Genomic DNA, 19,697 nt, shown 5'->3' on the forward strand with positions numbered 1-19,697 from the left:
CCATATAACAAATTCTTGAGGAAATGTTACATACCCAACACAATAAACAACTATAATTTTAAAGGGGGGATTAACTCCTTGGCTAATCCTTTAATTAAATCTTAGGGCTCTTCAGGAGGAGAAGCAACAGTATCATCTTCCTGAAGTCCTAACTTGATTATCACATTTTCTATTTTGATATGTTCATTTTCTCTGTGTGATCTTCCAGCTATGTCACATAAAGCAAAAAAAGCTGATGGAGGGCAACCCTGTCAAACTCCCCTCTAAGAATAACCATTTTGACCTTTAAGTAAGGTTGAACAAGGTTTGTCCGAAAAGTCTCCGGCATGGATTCATACGGCATTCTAGTGCCAATAAATTAGAAATTCATCAAGCTGCCACTAATTACAATTTTTAACATAAGGAACTTGGAATGCTGGCTTCTAATCTTGGCAACCTTGAAGAAGTGCTTTTAAAAAAAAACACCACCAGGCTCATCTAGATTTAACTAATCCGTTCTCAATTAGTGATGGGCAAATCCTTCCATTTCGGCTACTGCCGCTTGCTGGGACGGAGAGCGAGAGGAGCGAGGCGGCAGGGAGGTCAGCGCTGTGCAAATGCACCAGAAGGAATGCCATATTGACTCTGTCGGTGCATCTGCACAGCGCTGACCTCCCTGCTGCCTCATCCCTCCCTCTCTCCCTCCCAGTAAGCAGCAAAAATTCCACTGCCGGGAGGTTAGGCAAGTCCCACCAAGACATCCACTACTGTGTATTTGAGAACAAGTTCTTAAGTCTTTAGCTGCCACCATGGAACAGATACTTGTTTGTGCTACAAAATTTAAAGCAGTTCTTTTGGATCAGGTGATCTTATATTTTGGAAATGTACATCCAGTTTTTTCTTCCTTTAAATTTTTTTGGGGGGCCCAAGAGAGTGGGGCCCTAAGCTATAGCTTTTTTAGCTTATACGTAAATATGGCACTGTATATGCCATTTTATTGTAACCATTGACTTCTGCTTACATTTTTCTCAACTTGTTGAAATCCCATGGGAGGTTTGTTTGTTTTTTGGTGAATCCATTATTATAGCATAGTTCTGATCTTTTGCTATCCTGAAACTAAGACAGACAAAGCAGATAACCTCTTGCATTATTCCTGCCCCATCAATTGTTCCCTGGGGCATTAAAACAGCCCAGGAAAAATAAAGACAGACCATGAATACATTTGCAAAGAAGGTAGCACATTCCACATGAATTCTCTGACTATTTTAATTCTGTTCAACATTATGTTTTTGCTTCAGATACACAAGCCAAATCTGCTCATGGGGTAGGCAGGATCCCCGAATGACTCATCATTTTGCTCTAACTTAATCCGTTCCGACTTGTGAAACGGTTCAAAAACCAAGATGCGGCTTCCAATTGGCTGCAGCAGCTTCCTGCATTCAATTGGAAGCTGGAGAAGCTGCGTCGGATGTTTGGCTTCTGAAAAACGTTTGCAAACCGGAACACTCACTTCTCGGTTTACAGTGTTCGGGAGCCAAAATGTTTGAGTACCAAGGCGTTCAAGAAGCAAGGCATGACTTTATTGTCTTCCCCTTATTCAAGAGATTTACCACACTCACTTATTCACAACATGACATGTGACCATTAGCTAGGTGTTAAAATTATGGTCCACAATGGAAAAAAATTAGATCTCATTTAGAACAAAAAACAGATGGGAAAGCCTATTTCCAAATTTCTACAGAAGGGGAAAAAGATAGATAAAGGAAAGGGGGAAATAACATTCAGATGAAATAAGTGTGCAAATCACCAAGTGAAATACAAATTAACAGACATTTGAGCATCATGTTCACCCAATTAATTACCTGGACCTTTAAACATTCTGCTATTATAATAGTGTTGGCTATATTTCAGCTAGCAAAACTACTACTGAAACATTACTACAATGAAAACTCTTAACTCCAAAAAAGGGTTGTTTCACACTACAGTCATACCTCGGTTTAAGTGCACTTCAGTTTGGGTACTTAAGTACTCCGCGGACCTGTCTGGAACGGATTAATCCACTTTCCATTACTTTCAATGGGGAAGTTCGCTTCAGGTTAAGTACGCTTCAATTTAAGTACTCTGCGGACTGCCTGGAACGGATTAATCCACTTTCCATTACTTTCAATGGGAAAGTTTGCTTCAGGTTAAGCACAGACTTCCGGAACCGGTACTTAAACTGAGGTACCACTGTAGTGCCTCTTCCAGAATGAAACGAACCCTCACTGCCCCCCTCCCCCAAATGCCCTATAAGAAGAAAGTCGAGTAGAAGTGGGGAAAACTGAACAAACTCAATTGCAATGTTTCCATTTATTCAGGGCTCTTCATGCTTTTTTACATTTATTTTTGCAATTTTCATAAAATGCACTAGGTTAAAAACACTTTGTGTCTTTTTAGTAATGCAATATTTCATGCTCAGTTTATAACCATTCATGGATTGCAAATTTCACTTTGTTATTGTCTTCAGATCTGGATGTTTTGGAAATAAATATATATATATTTCCCCGCCCCCGACTAATTCACATGATTTTTCTTCACATCATTGCCCTGAGCAAGTAAAGCCCACTCTGGAGGAAAGATACCGTGTGATCATATACTAGCCTTGAGCCATAGGTTTCACAGAGTCCTTATTATGGGAGGCCCTTATTGTGGAAAATTCCTGGACAGTGTTTATTCCAAGCACATCATGTGGTCTGACACAGCCCCTTCCTTATGGGGTTTAGCCTCCTTAAGAACTCAGGCATCTGTCCCTGACAAACTATTTTGACTTCAGATATTGGTCAATACTCTTACTGATGTGAAAGAGCCACTGAATACAGTTTGAATGTCAGGGCCATCTTAAGTATATTTGGCGCCCTTGCGCTGTGGTGCGCCGGATCCCTCCGGCACCCCCGCCCCGTTTCCCAGTGCGGCGGGTGGGCGGACCTGCGCGGCCGGAAACAAACAGCCTCCCCCTGCAAAACATTCAACAATGGAGGCCTGGGCAAGGGGGCAGGGCGGAAGGGAGCTAGTGTCCCTTATCTCCCTCCCCGATCTCTTGCAATCAGCTGCTGAGTGGCTTCCTCTTTCCCTCTTGTTAGCCTTTAGCTCTTTCTTTAAAAAAAGCATGATCTGCTTTTTGCCCCTGGGCAATTTGGCTCCAGGGACCACACATTCACTCCGTAAGACGCACAGACTCTTCTCCTTACTTTTTAGGAGGAAAAAGGTGCATCTTATGGAGCGAAAAACACGGCATCACATTTTTGTAGAATTCATACTACAAAGGAACTTTACAAAACTCTATGGTCTACCTCCACTGCCGGAGGTGGTGTGTCTCTGAACACGTTGCTGGGAATCACAGGCACTGTTGCGCTCAGGTTCTGCTTGCGGGCTTCTGGTTGACCACTGAGAACAAGATGTTGAACAAGATAGGTCATTGGCCTGATGCAGCACTCTCTTCTTATGCTTTTATTCCTTTGCTACTTTAAAGTCAGTAAAGAATGTCAACACAATACTTCTTTGTGCCTACTTAAATATATTTAGTTGGGCCAACAGTGCCAAGAACTTTTGCTTTATACATATTTGAATTTGAGAAGGTACGCTTGACACACATTTGCAAGTTTGTTCCCCGCTCGTATATTGTACATGGAAATGCCTATGCAACTTTGAGTTGTACACCTGGAGCTATTTGCCGACTCCAAGTAACTTTATTTCCAGCCACATTGGATCTGTACATGGAAATGCGGCTTATGCAACTTTAGAGCTGTGCACCTTGACTTCTCGTTGCGTGCTGCCTCAGCATCTTGGCGTGTACCCACACTCATTGCAGCCACGTCAAGATCCCTCAAAGTATGGTGGCTTTTGTGCTGCGGGCTTCAGAAGCAGTTCTGTTAGGAAGGTGATTCAGAAAGTGAATCATTTTGTTAAGAGGTTCTATATCTGCTCCCACTTGCCCTACACCCCCAGCTCAACGTGTGGCTTCCCACTCCCTAATAGCAACTCTCTCCTCCAATATGCTATTAACACCTTGCCAACTATTCTCACGACAAGACAGTAGGCTGGCATAATGAATTCAAAGTATAAATTTGTCTCACACTTGTTAAAAGCTAGAGCACTTTCCCCTCCCACTTGTGGAACCTAAGTTTCATTCAGTTGGCTATGGTTTTGTGTTGTTTTTTTCAGAGGGGATGTAGTGGATAGAACTGAGGAGTCTCACATCCTACACCCACATAGCCTGACCTGGGGCCAGGCACAATTTCTCACCATATCCTACCAAACTGGACTGGACTTCTATGTTTTGCCGCTCCTGGGCAACAAAGAGGGATTTACCAATGCTCTAGTAACTTCCTAGCACCGGTTTAGGGAATCTTTTTTTTAAGCCCAGGAGCCGCATTTCCATCGGGGCAACTTGATTTCAGAGGGAAGTGCAACTAATTTCATTTAAACCCCACCCACCAACACTGAATGAGAGACTGCTAGACTTGGAGATTGTACAAAATCATTTTCTTTACACAGGAGGGTTAATTGTGCTCGTTCAAGATCCTTCAAGGAAGGAGAAGACCCATCTAGCTACTGAAGAAACAGTGTCTAAGCAATATAACTGGTTATGCCAATCCTTCTTTCTGAATGCAATCCCAGAGAACAAACATTTATTTAGCTAGCAAAGGTGCTGCAGATAATCACTGTAATTTTTCGTTAGGGCTTCCATTTCAATTTGCATTTAAAACACTTTAGATTTTTGCCATTTGGGATTCTTGATGGAGGGGTGGTACAACACTAACAGTCAAAAGGCACATTTATCTCTAAACAACACCATTCATGATAGCGCAATTTATATACAAATAATTCATGCAGTGGAGAGCTAGTGCTTCAGGATTTGGGGGAGGAAATATTTCAGCTCAGACAAAGTATGACTTAGCTTATAAATTGAAAACCAGAGCACATGCCTACCAAAGTCAAACAAACAGAGATATTTAGTATAACATAGGACTTTTAAAAGGGACACGGGTAGTGTAATTCTGGAATGGATTTTCACTTTTAATATGCTTCTATTGACAAAACCCAATAATGCTGCTAAATAATTCAAATTAGCCAAGAAACATGATCCATTGGGCTAATACAATTAGAAAAATGAATACAGAGAAACAGAAAGTATACATACATAGCGGGACAATAAGTTACATGTTTAGACTGGTATTCTGTTCCTATAGCTGGGTTGAAACTCTAGTGGCAGAAACTCTAGTGGGTTGAAACTAGTGATCAACTCCCTGCCGGAAACCTATGTCCCCACTGTGGAAGGAGGTGTGGATCCAGAATTGGCCTCCACAATCACTTACAGACTCACTGTTAAAACCGTGTTTATGGAAGACAATCTTACTTGGCTACGAGTGATCACCATAGAACGCTGGTCCTGCTAGCTAGGGATCATGGGAGTTGTAGGCCAAAAACATCTGGAGGGCTGAGTTTGAGGAAGCCTACCATAGAAGAAGAAGAAGTGGAAAACAAGTGGGAGAATGTACCATAAGTGTCAGGGCTTTTAAAATCCCACAGACTTCTGCCAAGTAAAAATGTAAGCACCATTCGTATATTTCCTATTATAACTCTCCCTTTCCTGCATACTGAACTTCATTGCGTAGGCCTTAGGGAAGTAGGGGAATTTCCCCATCACAGGATCTGCAAGTGTAACTTGTAACACAAAGAAGAAGAAGCAGCGGTAGAGTTTCGAAGTAGCCTTTCACTTTAGTAGTCTCTTGCCTCCAGACTAGTCAAACAGCAGCAGAAATGGGAGGGTAAAAATGCACTTGGCAAAGATGAGTACAGATCAGAAACCAATGACTGCAAGCCAGCGATAATACCTTGTGCAACTGAAGCCAATTCTTGATTTGATAGCTACACCTATTCGCACTTGGTAAATTGCAAATTTTCATACCTGATCAAATATTTCAGGAAATGCTAATCTATTGATTTGAATTCGTTAATGTATGCACTATGTTACAGCACATTGTAATTTTTATGCACATATAATTCATTTCCTTACTTAGGATGATCTTCAATGTTAGCCATAATCAGAGTAAACCCATTGAAATTAATGGTCTTAGGTCCATTGATTGCAGTGGGTCTGTTCTAAGTATGGCTAATATTGGACATCACCCTTAGGGTTATTCTATAACCAAAATACCAGTAATTCACCTGTGTGTTTCCTTTTCCTTTTTGGTAGTAAGTTGAAGTTAACCGTACATTGCACAGCTTGCTCATTTTACTGCAGGTGCAGAAATAAAATACATATTGCCTTAAACTAATTGCATATATACACAGAATACAAAAACATAGAAATGAGCACATAGATGACTCTTTAAATATGCTTGCTCATTATGGGATCTCCATATCTCACACATCCCCACTTTAGAGCCTCGTTGTGAAACCTGTGTCAGCACTTAGGAGAGAACCCGAATAAAAGCAGAAATAAAGCCATACAATTTGGGATGCTTTTAAAGTCAGCCAGCCTGGATTTTTTCCCCTTGCCGTCATCTACTTTCTTCTATTCCTCCCCACCCCACCACTCCATGCAAACATATGCACATCCTTGAACTCAAGGGTTGCTGACCAGTAGGTAATTTAAAATTTGCATATAATTAAATTAATTAGTTTTTGCACGTGAACAATGGGCTTTGCTTCTTTCTGAGGGAAAGGGAAGTGCTTCTCCATGCAGCTGAAGGCTGCAAAAGGAACTCAAAAAGTGGAGGGGGGATGGAATCCACAAACAAAATAACTCACCATTCTCGCCACTGCGGCATTCATTAAGGGTATTTTCTGTTTGCTTGAGATTTCATTTTCATTGTTCTACCATGCTATATTATTATTATATTCAGTGATTGCCTAGTCCCTTGCAGGCAACTAACAGAGTATTCCGAACAGTAGCAAGCATTTTTATAGTGCAAATATAAATAACGGCCATCCCAAAATTGTTTTGGAACAGCCCTGGTAGCCAAGGAAGCGGGTGACAGACAGATTGCCAAGTGGAGGCGGATAATACGCCTTCCAGAGGGAACCCAGCACCCTTGGGGGGCAAGTCAAAGTGATTTACACTCCCTATCACAAAGAAATGTTATGTTCTGCATTTCCCTACTATAAGTGATATTCAGAAGAGGGGGTAGAAAAAAACTAAGATATCATACGGATTGAAAAGCAACAGCAGTGATTTCCTCAAAATGGGAAGGGGATTGGAAGAGATGAAAACAGTTATTTAGGAAGTTGAAGATAGCTCTCAAGTCTGCACCAGTTAGCGCAGCAATAAACTCAGCATAAACTTATTCATTTTTGTCACAGCTACTGTGAGATGCACAAAATTTACGAGGATTCAGTTGATAAGTGATCTGGAATCTTTTCTGACTTCCCATCAGGTATGTTCCAAGGGAGAAAGCAAATGGATCCTTCTAGGAATGTGTGTGTGTGTGTGTGTGTGTGTGTGTGTAATCTGAAACCAAACTAGTTCACTCCTAGTCTTGATTGAAAAAACCTGACATGGCTGGGCTCAAATCTGTTGTCAATATGCATGCATTTAAACAGTGAAATTTACTGTAGGTAGGATAAAGACATCAGATAACATAAGGAGGAATCTTAAAAGAAACCAAAAACAACTGTTTCTCGTAGAATTGACATTAAACACTTCACATGTGATGTGCAAAACACACACACACTAACCTTGAAAACTACTTGGGTTTTTCAAGTGATCCTATGAAACGTTAAAAAAAAACCCTTTAAAAATCCAAAATGGTTTTGTGCCTCACCCCCAACTTAGGAATCCCTCCTATAACTTCATGAATGGAGATAGGGCAACAGGCAGGGCTCAGCAGGCTAACAAGTTGCAAGACTTCTGATTGGAACCAATCAGCAGAAACAGGGCCTGTTCAAGACAATTTGCTTCCTGAGGGAAAATACAAGATGGCACCTCCCTCCATTTCATGTACAGAAGCTGCTCTGCCGGCAATTGAACATGACTTCAGCACTGGTGGATGGGACAAGACCTTCCATTGCACCTGTGGGCTAACAGGCTAGCTTTGTGGGCGCAGAGCAGGTGGCATGATATAAACAACTCTGTCCTCAAACACCTCATGGTCCCTCCTCACCATCTGTTGCCTGAGATGGCCACTTCCCTCTGCCTAATGGTAGGGCCAGCCCTCAAACACCTTTACGCATTACTGGTCTTTTTCTGATAACAATTCAAATAGCTGGTCCTTACCTCAAAGGCCCTGCATGGGACCCAGATAGCCTGAAGACATGCCTAACTCATTTATTTAGTACATTTCTACCATAGCTGCCAAGTTTCCCTTTTCTCGCGAGGAAGCCTATTCAGCATAAGGGAATTTCCCTTAAAAAAAGGGAGAACTTGGCAGCTATGATTTCCCAAACTGGGATTCAAGATGGCTTACAACATTCGAAAACAGTGATTATAAAGTACAGAATAATAAAAACAAATAGTTAAAAATATTTTCCTCCCCTGAAAACACAACATATTTTTAAAAAACCAGCAATTAAAATATAATTAGTCCTGACAGCAGCCCTGTTATCGGCATTGTCTGCACTTTAGTTTTCAAAGGCCTGCCTGAATAAGAAGCTCTTAGCCTTCCGGCGGAAGGATAACAGAGAGAGCCAGTCTAGCCTCTCTCGGGAGGGAATTCTACAATATATGGGAGCAGCTGCTGAAAAGTTCTCTCCCTTGTCACCACCAACCATGTTTCTGCTTCTGTGCCAAGATCACAACCAGCAGCTCTCCAATGATGTTCCTGCTGTCAAGAGTCAGGCAGGTAGGGATGGGAGAGAGGGCCTTCTCAGATGGAGAACCCCATTTACAGTCGTACCTTGGAAGCTGAACGCCTTGCGAGTCGAACATTTTGGCTCCCGAACACTGCAAGCCCGGAAGTGAGTTGGCGAACGTTCTTTGGAAGCCGAACGCCCGGTGCAGCTTAAGCAGCTTCCGATTGCGTGCAGGAAGGTCCTGCAGCCAATCGGAAGCCGTGCTTTGGTTTCCAAACCTTTTGGAAGTCGAACGGACTTCCGGAACAGATTCCGTTTGGCTTCCAAGGTACTACTATATTAAGCTTTGGCCTAATTTGCTTTCTTTTTTATGTCGGCAAAGATCCCTTTTATCATTTATCCAGGCTTAAACCAAGGGTGGGTTTTTTATAATTTCCCAGTTTTAATCTGCTTTTTTACACTTTTTTTATTTTTGCTATCATATAGTTATATTTGAATGTTTTTTTTGGGGGGGTGAGAATATCTAGAGCACAGGGGGGGGATAAAAATCAATTAAATGAATAAGCACATGTGGGAAAACACACCTCTGCATGTGTACAACCAAGCAGTGAGGGCAGCAGCAATGATGCTCTTAATGGCACTGGGAGGAGGTGGGGGCAGTGGTAGACTTAGCACTGCCATGCTTCTACAGCCACAACATAGAAACAGTTTTAAAGGGGGGGGGTAAGGAAAATTCATTGTATTTATTATTCAATGGGCAGGGCAGGAAACATATCAGTCATTGAAAACATTCTAAAAACAGTTAAAATTCCATGCAGTGTATAAGTTAAACTCTCGAACTCAGTCCCACAGGACTGTGGGGCGGCCACTACCTTGTATGGATTTCAAAGAGGATTAGACAAGTTCGTGGAAGATAATGCTATCCATGGCTACTAGTCTGCTGCTGGAGACTTTCTGTTTCTGAATACCAGTAGCTGAAAACCTCAGGATACAGTGCTGTTGAGCTTATGTCAAGAAAGAAGATTCCACCTAAACATTAGAAAGAACTTCCTGACAGTAAGAGCTGTTCGGCAGTGGAATTTGCTACCAAGGAGTGTGGTAGAGTCTCCTTCTTTGGAGGTCTTTAAGCAGAGGCTTGACAAGCATATGTCAAGAATGCTTTGATGGTGTTTCCTGCTCGGCAGGGGGTTGGACTGGATGGCCCTTGTGGTCTCTTCCAACTCTACGATTCTATGATTCTATGTCCTGCTTCATTGCTTCCCACAGGCATCAGGTTGGCCTCTGTGAGAACAGGATGCTAGACTAGATGGGCTACTAGCCTGATCCAGTAGACTCTTCTTAATTTCTTATGTTATTATTTTCAGTATAAAATCCACTTGCGTGTTAAATGCAAACTGAACTTAGGATAAAAGAATTTGTTTTTTTATATATCCTTAATGGAGGTTTATATTATTTTCCACTTTTGATTACATACGAGAAATATAGAAATAATTTTCTCTTGCCTGAAATCCTGTGGCCTTCATGTGAAAGCAGAGAATTTAACATCAATGGACATCTCTACTGAGAAATAAGTCCATGTAGCTCAGTGGAGCTTACTTCCAAGTAAGTGAGTATAGAATTGCAGCCTAAATCCTAAAGTTATTTTTGGTAAGAACCACACGTTTGTCTAAAAATCTGAACCAAACAAATTGTTTAGATATGTATTTTGTAACTATGTGTGCCTTGCTAAACCAAAATGTTTAATTAGCTGAGGATCGGGACGTTGTAACTTTGAATGGGGATTTATGGCTGAAAAGATATCGCTGGAGCATGTTTAAAACTGAAGAGCAAGCCATCAAATCTCAAGAAACAACCTAGATGCGTAGGATGGAATCCAACATAGCACTACGTGAACATTCTGGCAGTGGAAAGATTTCTGCTTGTGCAAAAAAAATGTTCTCCTGGAGGCCCCCTAAATCCGTTCTAGTGATTTACCCAGGCCCCTGGAGCAGATTTTGAGAGGTTCAGAGTACACATGTTGGAAGTCCCATTGCACAAGTGCATAGCTGCCAAGTTATCCCTTTTTTACAGGGATTTTCCCTTATGCTGAATAGGCTTCCTCGCGAGAAAAGCGAAAACTTGGCAGCTATGCAAGTGGAAATCCTTACGCTGATGGGATAAGATAGTTGAATACTACCCATTGATCCTAAAGAGTAGCAATTTCTGAACCCGTGATTTTGCAACTAAAAAAACATTAACCAAAAATAATAGCAGGTGTCAAATATCAAACACCAAGCACTTCTAAATTCAATTTATATAAATGGGGGAGACTAAAGCTGTAGTCCTACTCCACCCTCCACTTACCTGGGAGAAAGTCCCATTGAAGTCCAGGGGAATTACTCTAAGTAGACATGTCTAAGGTTGCATGGTCAAATACAAGTTTCATTGTCCCACTGAAGGCAATTAGGCTTAAAAGTGCTTAGTTTGGGCACAATCATGCCTAATATTTCTGTAGAATCTTTAAGGCTCACTGCAGAGCAGAACAAAGCATCCCTATAGGACAGGCATCCCCAAACTGCGGCCCTCCAGTTTTTTGGCCTACAACTCCCATGATCCCTAGCTAACAGGACCAGTGGTCAGGGATGATGGGAATTGTAGTCCAAAACACCTGGAGGGTCGAAGTTTGGGGGTGCCTGCTATAGGAGAAACCAGTGCTTGGAATGTACTAGTTTGATTTAACTAATTCCACTGAATTAATTCAAAAATCTCTGAATTAGTTTTTATAATTACCAGGGGTACTGGGTGTGAATTAAGTTTGTTTTGGGCAAAAGCTTTGAATGATTTCTAGTTCACCTTCAGGTGGAAGATTCTCCTTATGTTATTAATTCATTCTCTTACATATGTCTTTTACTCTTTTTTAGACCTTTAATCTAAAAGATCATAATTATTGGAGCAGGGGGGGGGATTCACATTGTTTTGATGTTTCCTTGGTCTTAAGTATATTTTATACGTAGCATAGCAGCAGCTCATAACATCCTGAATGCTGAAACATATTGGTTGACAATAATTTGGATGAACTTGAACTATGAACTGAACTGATTTATTTTGTAGAGACAAATGTGAACTGAAATCAGTTCCTCGGGAGGCACATTGAACTTGACCTAGAACTAGTCCCTCGTTTAAAATGAACTTTCCAAACCCTGAGAGAAACTAGTTAGATTTTCAAGATTATGGAAGTAAATCCTATGAAGTTCATAGAGTTTATTCGCAAATAAGCAGTCACAGGGTTGCAGCAACGCAGTCCAATTCTGTGCATCTTTACTCAATGTAATTCACTTGGTTTCCCTTCAAGGACATTTTTTTCATACAGAAGAGATACTATCAGCAGCTGGGAGGAGGCATGGTCAAGGGAATGAGGGAGATGTTTACAGTTGCCTTGACTCACAAAAAGCATGTTGAAATGGGTTTCTGCTTGTAAATTGACCTGAGTGTGCAAAATCCAGCTGTAGGGGGACAGGGCTGCATATCTCTATGTGATGGGTTTCCTGCATCAGCTGGGGAGTAAACTTGATTACTTTTGAGGCATTTTCTGTGATCTGTCACAGCTCCCACTGGACACAGTCTTAATATATGCACATCCCGATCAGCAGAATTCAAGGTGAGAGTACATAGCACAGTGATTTAAGAGCTTGAACTAGGTAGGATGAAAGCCCTTAGTTCAAACCTCAACCCAGGCCTGAACTCACCTGGTGGGTTGCTATTGGTAGAATATATGCCAAGCACTTTTGAGCATTTAGGATGCAAAAACACCAAACATTATTCTCAAGGAAACCTATTAAAACACACACACACACATACCACATTCCTATTCTGTAGTTGTATGGAAGCCAATTCAAAAGTATTGCTCTGTGCTCACGAGATCTTGTTTTATTGTTTATGAGGTTTTTATTTATTTATTGCTGCAATCATTTCTGCATTTGCACCTGTACCATATCCTCAAACATTCCTTGGATGAAAAAAGGGACATATCTCACTCCCCCCCCCAATGACCCTCGTTTACCCCCCATTTTTTGCCACCGCCCCCCGCAGAACGTTTCCTATAAGAAAGGAGAGTACCGCCAGGACTGTGCCAATGGGGCACACAGCATGAACACCCTCCACCATCCTGAGAAAATGCCTGAATCCCAGTTTTATTTCATAGTGGACACCACAGGAAATCACTAGGGACAGTTGGTTGTACCACAATGCAGGAGTGAAATGGAGCATGTCCCCAAAGTCATGGAGCACACAGGCACTGAGATCATTACAACAGGGCTAAAGAAGAGCCTCTACACTGTGTGCAATGTCTCTTGCAGAAAGCTATTCATGGGAAGCCTTAAAATCCAGGAAGGGTTTGCTCACAAATATGCTCATCACACCACTTGGTTGCACACACATTTACTTCCAAAAAATTGGGAGAGGGGATTTTCTTGGACTCTGGTAGGTGAAGGAAGGAGGTTTTGAAAAGGCTTTTCCACGGAGCCCATCTTGAGCTCAACTATCTGGTATCCAGTGTTTGTCAAAACGACACAGCTGCTGCCGCTGCTTCTGCTGCTGAGAGGGCATATTTGCAAATGAAAGGGAATTCACAGTTCATTCAGATGACTCATTCCAAGTTTACTGGGTGGTTCACACGCCTGCCGGAACAGGAAGGCCCTTATTGTGCTCAACTGTTTTCCTGAATGCCTTTATGAACAACAGCTAAAGGAAATATTACAGTTTGGCAGGAGGCCACTGGCCTGTTTGGTACCGTGGCGCTAAGCATGCAGAGGCAGAAGGCAGCCAAGGCAAACATATCCTTAGTGCTCCAGTTATTTTTGCCTGCATTTCAAGTTAACTGCTGCCTTTCACAGAAAACCAAATCATTCGGCAAGTGATTTAAGGAAACTGACTTTGCAGAGGGGTGGTAGGGTGGTTTTAGTCCCATTTCATTTTATTTTAAAACAACCACCTGCCTTTTAACAGACCCACGGGAGATTATCGGGCACAGTCAGTGACACAGATGCAGGACACAGGGAAGAGATGTTCACAGCAAGCCATTTACATTTACGGAGTGGGGGGGGGAGCTAAATGGTTTAGTGGTTAGAGTGTTGTACTAGGAATGTGGAGAGACAGATTTGAAGCCCTTCTCAGCCAGGGAGCATGCAGTGTACCTTTGGATTGCTCCCTGTTTTTTAAGAGCTCCTTGTAGGAAAGGTGAGATTATATGAAAGATAAACCCTAAAAAATTAAGCTGTCTCCTTGTGTTTTTGACATGCAAACCAGAGTGGGGAGGTTCAGGCTTGAGGGTCAACCATGGCACTTTGTCTGGCCCCTGGAATTGTCCCCAGGCTACACCGACTCCCCAGCTTCACTCTCTTTCAGTGTTTTCCTCTCTGGAATGTGTACTTAATTATCTGGACATAGTAAAGAGAGAGGGGTGTGCATGTGTGTAGAGACCTACTTTTTGCCCCACTCACTTTTCCCTCTGGCTCCACCCACCACTGGCATGTGGGCCCCAAAAGCTTCCCAGAACAGAATACAGTCCTTGGCCTGAAAAAGATTCCCCAGTTGTGTCTTAGGTCTGTGGAATGAGCATGAAAGTACATGAGAGCACCATACCAATGTTAAGTATCATTGTTATTAACCACTGCATTTTCCAGTTGCTTTATACAAAAGAAAGTCTCAAAGTGACTTAGCAATTTAAAAGCAACTGAAAACCATAAAAAATTAAAACAATGGACAAGACAAAACAAATGAAGGGCTTATCTCATAATATATTAATAACGACAAGTGCTACCTATCCCAATAAATGATGAGCACTGCTACAGAAGGCTACTTAATTACCAAGGTCTGAGTAAACAAAGAGGTCTTAACCTGGCACCTCAATGACTGACGATGATGGTGTCGGGTACATCTCTCTGAGGAGAGCATTCCACAAACGGGGCCACCATTGAAAAGTCCCATTCTTGTTTGACCACCCTCTGCACATCCCTCAGATGGGATACATGGAGAAGGGCCTCTGTTGAAGACTGCAGGGTTTGGGCTGTTTCTCCTCAGACTGGGGAGAGGCGGTCCTTGAGGTCCTGTGCCATAGCAGTATGATTAGCTTTCCCCCATCCCCAATAAATCAGGCACTGGATAACTTGGTATTCAGAGTTCGCAAGGCTTTTATCAGGGAACAATGAGAGGCAACTATATTTCCAAACCACATTATTGAAGATGGAAGCAGAGGTCCAACTCAGTCACTCCGTAAGTGGGAACAGTGGCTGTAGGTATGTCACACTGAAATACCATTTAAAAGATCCTCCTCTAGTTACCTGTACTAGCTGATAAACACAAAACTTAAGCTTCAGTTACTTCTCTTAATTATGAAGATATTTGCAAGTGCACACAGGTCATAAATATGGTTTGCTAAAAATGGCAGAGGGGAATTGGATACAGGGAATGAGGATATGGCAGGTTTGTTAAACAGTTGTTTCACTTCTGTCGTTACAGGAAGAGGAGAGCCGACTGTCAGGGATATTTCTTGGATTGGAATGAGGAGTGACAATACATTTGCCATCTATCTAATTTTCCCAGATGACTCCTGACCTCAGCTGACATCCCCCAGACGTTCAGGAGGATGAGTGATGATCCTAAATTATTACCATATTGCCACATTGGTAAGTTTTGTAGACAAGTGTGCCAATGTGCAATAGCTTCACAGCATCATGCCTAAAACGGTTCTCATCAGCAAATACTACATACGCATGAAGGGCTGAAAAATTATGGGGCAACCAATAAAAATAGGAAGCTGCAACTCCCAATAAATAAACCACATGTTCAAGCAAACTATTTTTGCACCCAATCAGACGCAATTTTGACATGCAAAATCCAAACCTTTTTTTCTGCCCCCACACCCCAGTGTGTGTTTGTGTTTTGAAAGAATAAGAACTTTAACACCAAGAAATTTGCAGAACAACTGCTGAAGCCTTCATAGACCTGGATCCAAAGAGTTACTTTAGACCACATATCCGAGAACTAGAAGCATACCCAGTGTGAATTTGGCTTTTTGATTTGGAATAGCAGAGCCAAGGCACAGGGAACTAATTGGGCAGCTATTTGGATCTATAATCAAGATTAATTACAATTGGTAATGCATTAGCATTGTAATTTTGTTTATATCCCTCTATTCCTCTGAGGATCTCAGGGTGCCATACATACAAGATGTGATGCCTTCTCTCCACTATCCAATTTTATCACCTGAGAGATAGATTGGACTGAGCAAAACTGACTGGCCAAGTTCCCCCATTGGCTGAGTAGGAACTTGAAACTAGGCCTCCTCGATTAAAGTCCAGACACTTTAGGAAATGATAATCAAGGTGGCATCTGAAATATTTTTCCAGAACAAAAAGGGTGATTTGCTTGCCTGCACTTCTTGGAGCAGAGTACTAGACAATGGAGGGGTGTTTCTTTTCTGCTGAACTGAAAATAACAAAAATTCAGAGCTCTCAACAATTTATGAGTGGCGATATTTGCATTAAGTTGAGTGGGTCTTTGGCTTCTGCAGACTGAAGAGGTTAATACGGCTCTACCTTAGACTTAACAACAAGACTTCCCAAAGTCATTTAACAAGATGCCACTGAAGATTAGCATCAAAATCCCCACCTACAAAGGGATTGTAATTTTAGAAGAGAAGTTGCAGGAATGTAGCCATAATCAAAACCATCATTTTTAGTTCAAGTCATACAGAATAGTTATCATTTCCTTCTCTCTGCTCACAGCGATCCAAAGGTATTTACAAGCACGTGCTTGTAAATTGGGCTTCCCTCAACTTCTTTAGCATACTTGGAATGCTTGTAAATTCTACATCAACTGATAGCAGGCCGAAAGGAAATTGGGGCCGGGGCGGGCGGAGTAAACAGCTCCACAGTGGTGCAAGTTCTTTGCTTTCCTGTCTGAGTGCCCATTAGGAGATTATCATCAGCTTTTACAAGAATTTCAGAATGGTTCCACTGGGAAAATCCAACTGCTGTTCCTATTGCACCCTCAATTAAACTCTCTTACGGTGACTCAGACTTCACAAAAATAGATGTCTACTGATAGGTGAACGTTAGGAGATATTAACTGAGTGGAACTAAGCTGAGCTTTCATTTTAAGGAGCTACTTGAACATGTCAATCTAGTTTTTAGTGCCTTGGTACCTATAAAGTGGGATGGTTAAAAGACAGTTTACTTTCAATGAGTGAATTTCCCCCCAAAAAAATATGCAGACAGGCTGGCTAGTGCTGATTTACTGTGCCTATGTGTTAGCCTTCATTTCTGTTAACTATATAAAGCCAATTACATATACTTCTGAGGTCAACGTGGAAATAAAATTTGCCTATGCAAGATTCAGGTCAAGTTTTAATAGGGATTATAAATCAGCATACAAAGGTCCAAATGGAAATTAAAATAACAGAAATGATCAGGCCACGAACTTGGTTGCATTCTAGTATCTGTGGGAACTTAATGGACTGGAAAATCTATAGAACCCAAAAAAAAACTTTGTAGGAACAAACTACTGGCCTAATTTGGCACTTTTATAGAGAAAGAAGCAAAAGATAAAACAAAAGGAGCTGGGATGTGAAATAAACTGTCCTGAACGCCTGACCTACCTGGCAGCAAGTTAGTATGCCAAGTCCACAGTTCAAGAGTTGATCTACACAAGCAAAGCCCAAAGGTCAATAAACGAGGTTCAGGGTCAATCCAAGTAGCCACAGTCAGGATGCAGTCCAGGGTCAAACCAGAAGCACAGTCCTGTCGAGGTCCAGGAGCATTCAAGACAAGGTCCATCAACATGGGCAGATGAGCAGACAGCACCTCACCTCTGCTTCCCTCTTGTACTTTGCATGCTGATCTGGGCTTGACAAGGCATGTGACCCTCACCTGTTCCAAGCCTACTCCAGCTGAGAAATCACACACATTCTCCCAGAGCTAGAGAGCTCCACCTGGCCAGCTAGTGAGCTAGGCTATGGACCCTTGCCTCCCTCAGCCTCCTGGAGCGCCCCTCCCACTGTTCCCAGTTAATGGTTTAATTTTCTGAAAAGGGGGCTTCCTTTTGGCTGTGATTGGCTGACTTTGAGTCATATGAGAGAGGCATTCCATTCTGTTCTGTTATTCATTTCTGTTCTGTTCTGTTATGTCATTTTTAACTGTTTTCTGTTCTTCTCCCTGTGTGTGTAAGGAAGAATGGCTGCTGAGAGACGCTTCTTCGGGACATTGCTGCTGTGGACAGTGTGTTTCAGTGTGATCTGTCGAAGTGAAACAGTCAGAGGATGATCCCTAAATGTTAAGGGATGGAGAAACCTGTGCTCTCCATAAGGTACAAAATGAATAAGCATGAGATTGTAGATATGTTCTTCTCAGTTTATGAAAGTAAATCTCTTTTGAATATAAAGTCTGGACATCATCAAAATTTCACACACACACACACACACAACTCCCTAGGCCTCAGAGGCAGGGGCCCCTCTGGCTCTGTTGTTGGGTCTTGCTGCTCTGGTTCCTGTGCCCTAGCCTCCACTCCCTTGTCATCTTTTGTCATCCCTTGAGTACTTCCTACACCAACCTCTCCTTGCCCCAGTTTGTCCCAGTCCCGGCTACACCCCTCAATGGGATCCTCTTCTTCCTCCTCTTCCTCCTCCCCATTGTCTTGCCAGTTCATGACATAAACTAAGGTAAGGGCTGGGGCAGACCTATTAAAGCACATTTCCTTTTTCAAATGTTCCTTTATGTCAAGTCTTGGAAACCCTCTTCAATCCATGGATCACATTCCCTTCTGCTGCCAGTCAGTGTAGACAGTACTAAGGCTAGATGGACCAATGGTCCAACTCAGCACAAGATGGTTTCCTATGCTCCTAAGTTTCTAATCTATGCCATTGGTGAGCAGGGCCCGAGACGAAAGCAAGTGGAGGAATAAATGCAGGTTTTACATTTGTACAGTAGGCTACTTTCAACTTACTCTCACATACCCCTCTAGCATTCCCCCCCCCCCAGGCAAGCAACAGACATTATCTGAGTTCAACAACACTTTCCAGTGAGGCAAGAATACTAAGGGAGGGCAAGTGAAAGCTGTGGGCTAAGGAGAGATACATGGCTGGCGATAGTCCCATCCCATGGGGACTTGGAGGGTCATATTTGGCCCCCAAGCCTGAGGTTCTCCATCTGTTTTATGACCCTATATTCTAAAACATCATGTCACCTTAATAAACAGTGGTACCTTGGGTTACAGATGCTTCAGGTTAGACGCTTCAGGTTACAGACTCCGCTAACTCAAAAATAGTACCTCGGGTACTTTGCTTCAGGATGAGAACAGAAATCGCGCAGCGGCAGTGGGAGGCCCCATTAGCTAAAGTGGTACCTCAGGTTAAGAACAGTTTCAGGTTAAGAACGGACCTCCAGAATGAATTAAGTTCTTAACCCGAGGTACCACTGTATAATTATTTGAATCTTGATTGGGTCACTCTCTCTGTAATTAACAAGATTTAACAAATGATTCAGATGTGTGTTTTGTTTTTGTTTTGTTTTAAAGAACTTTCTAGAGAGAGAGAAATAACAGGCATCAAACAGGAGTAAGATGATCTTTAGAGAATACTGTTCATTTGGCCTGTCCATACGAGTCTGAGGTATAATCTTTCATATCACCTCCTTCCAGTAACCATTTCAGCTCCTGGCACACTTATTGGCAGCCACAACAATACAGCAATTAATCAAATAATATAGTTCTGAAAGATAGAAGATAATGTTATAAAGGACAACAGCTGGCCTAAATTAAACTTGGCCACTGGCGCTGCAGTTAAAGATAACATTGTATTATGCTGTCCAGCCTACTGCCAGCATTTTGACTCATCACGTACAACTCTGTGTAAAATGAAGATGCCACACTTCTTCCCATCCCTGTGACGGGGTGAGCTCCCGTTGCTTGGTCCC

Source organism: Zootoca vivipara, chromosome 5, assembly GCF_965207765.1.
Source record: "Zootoca vivipara chromosome 5, rZooViv2.hap1.1, whole genome shotgun sequence".
In the NCBI taxonomy this organism is placed as follows: Eukaryota; Metazoa; Chordata; class Lepidosauria; order Squamata; family Lacertidae; genus Zootoca; species Zootoca vivipara.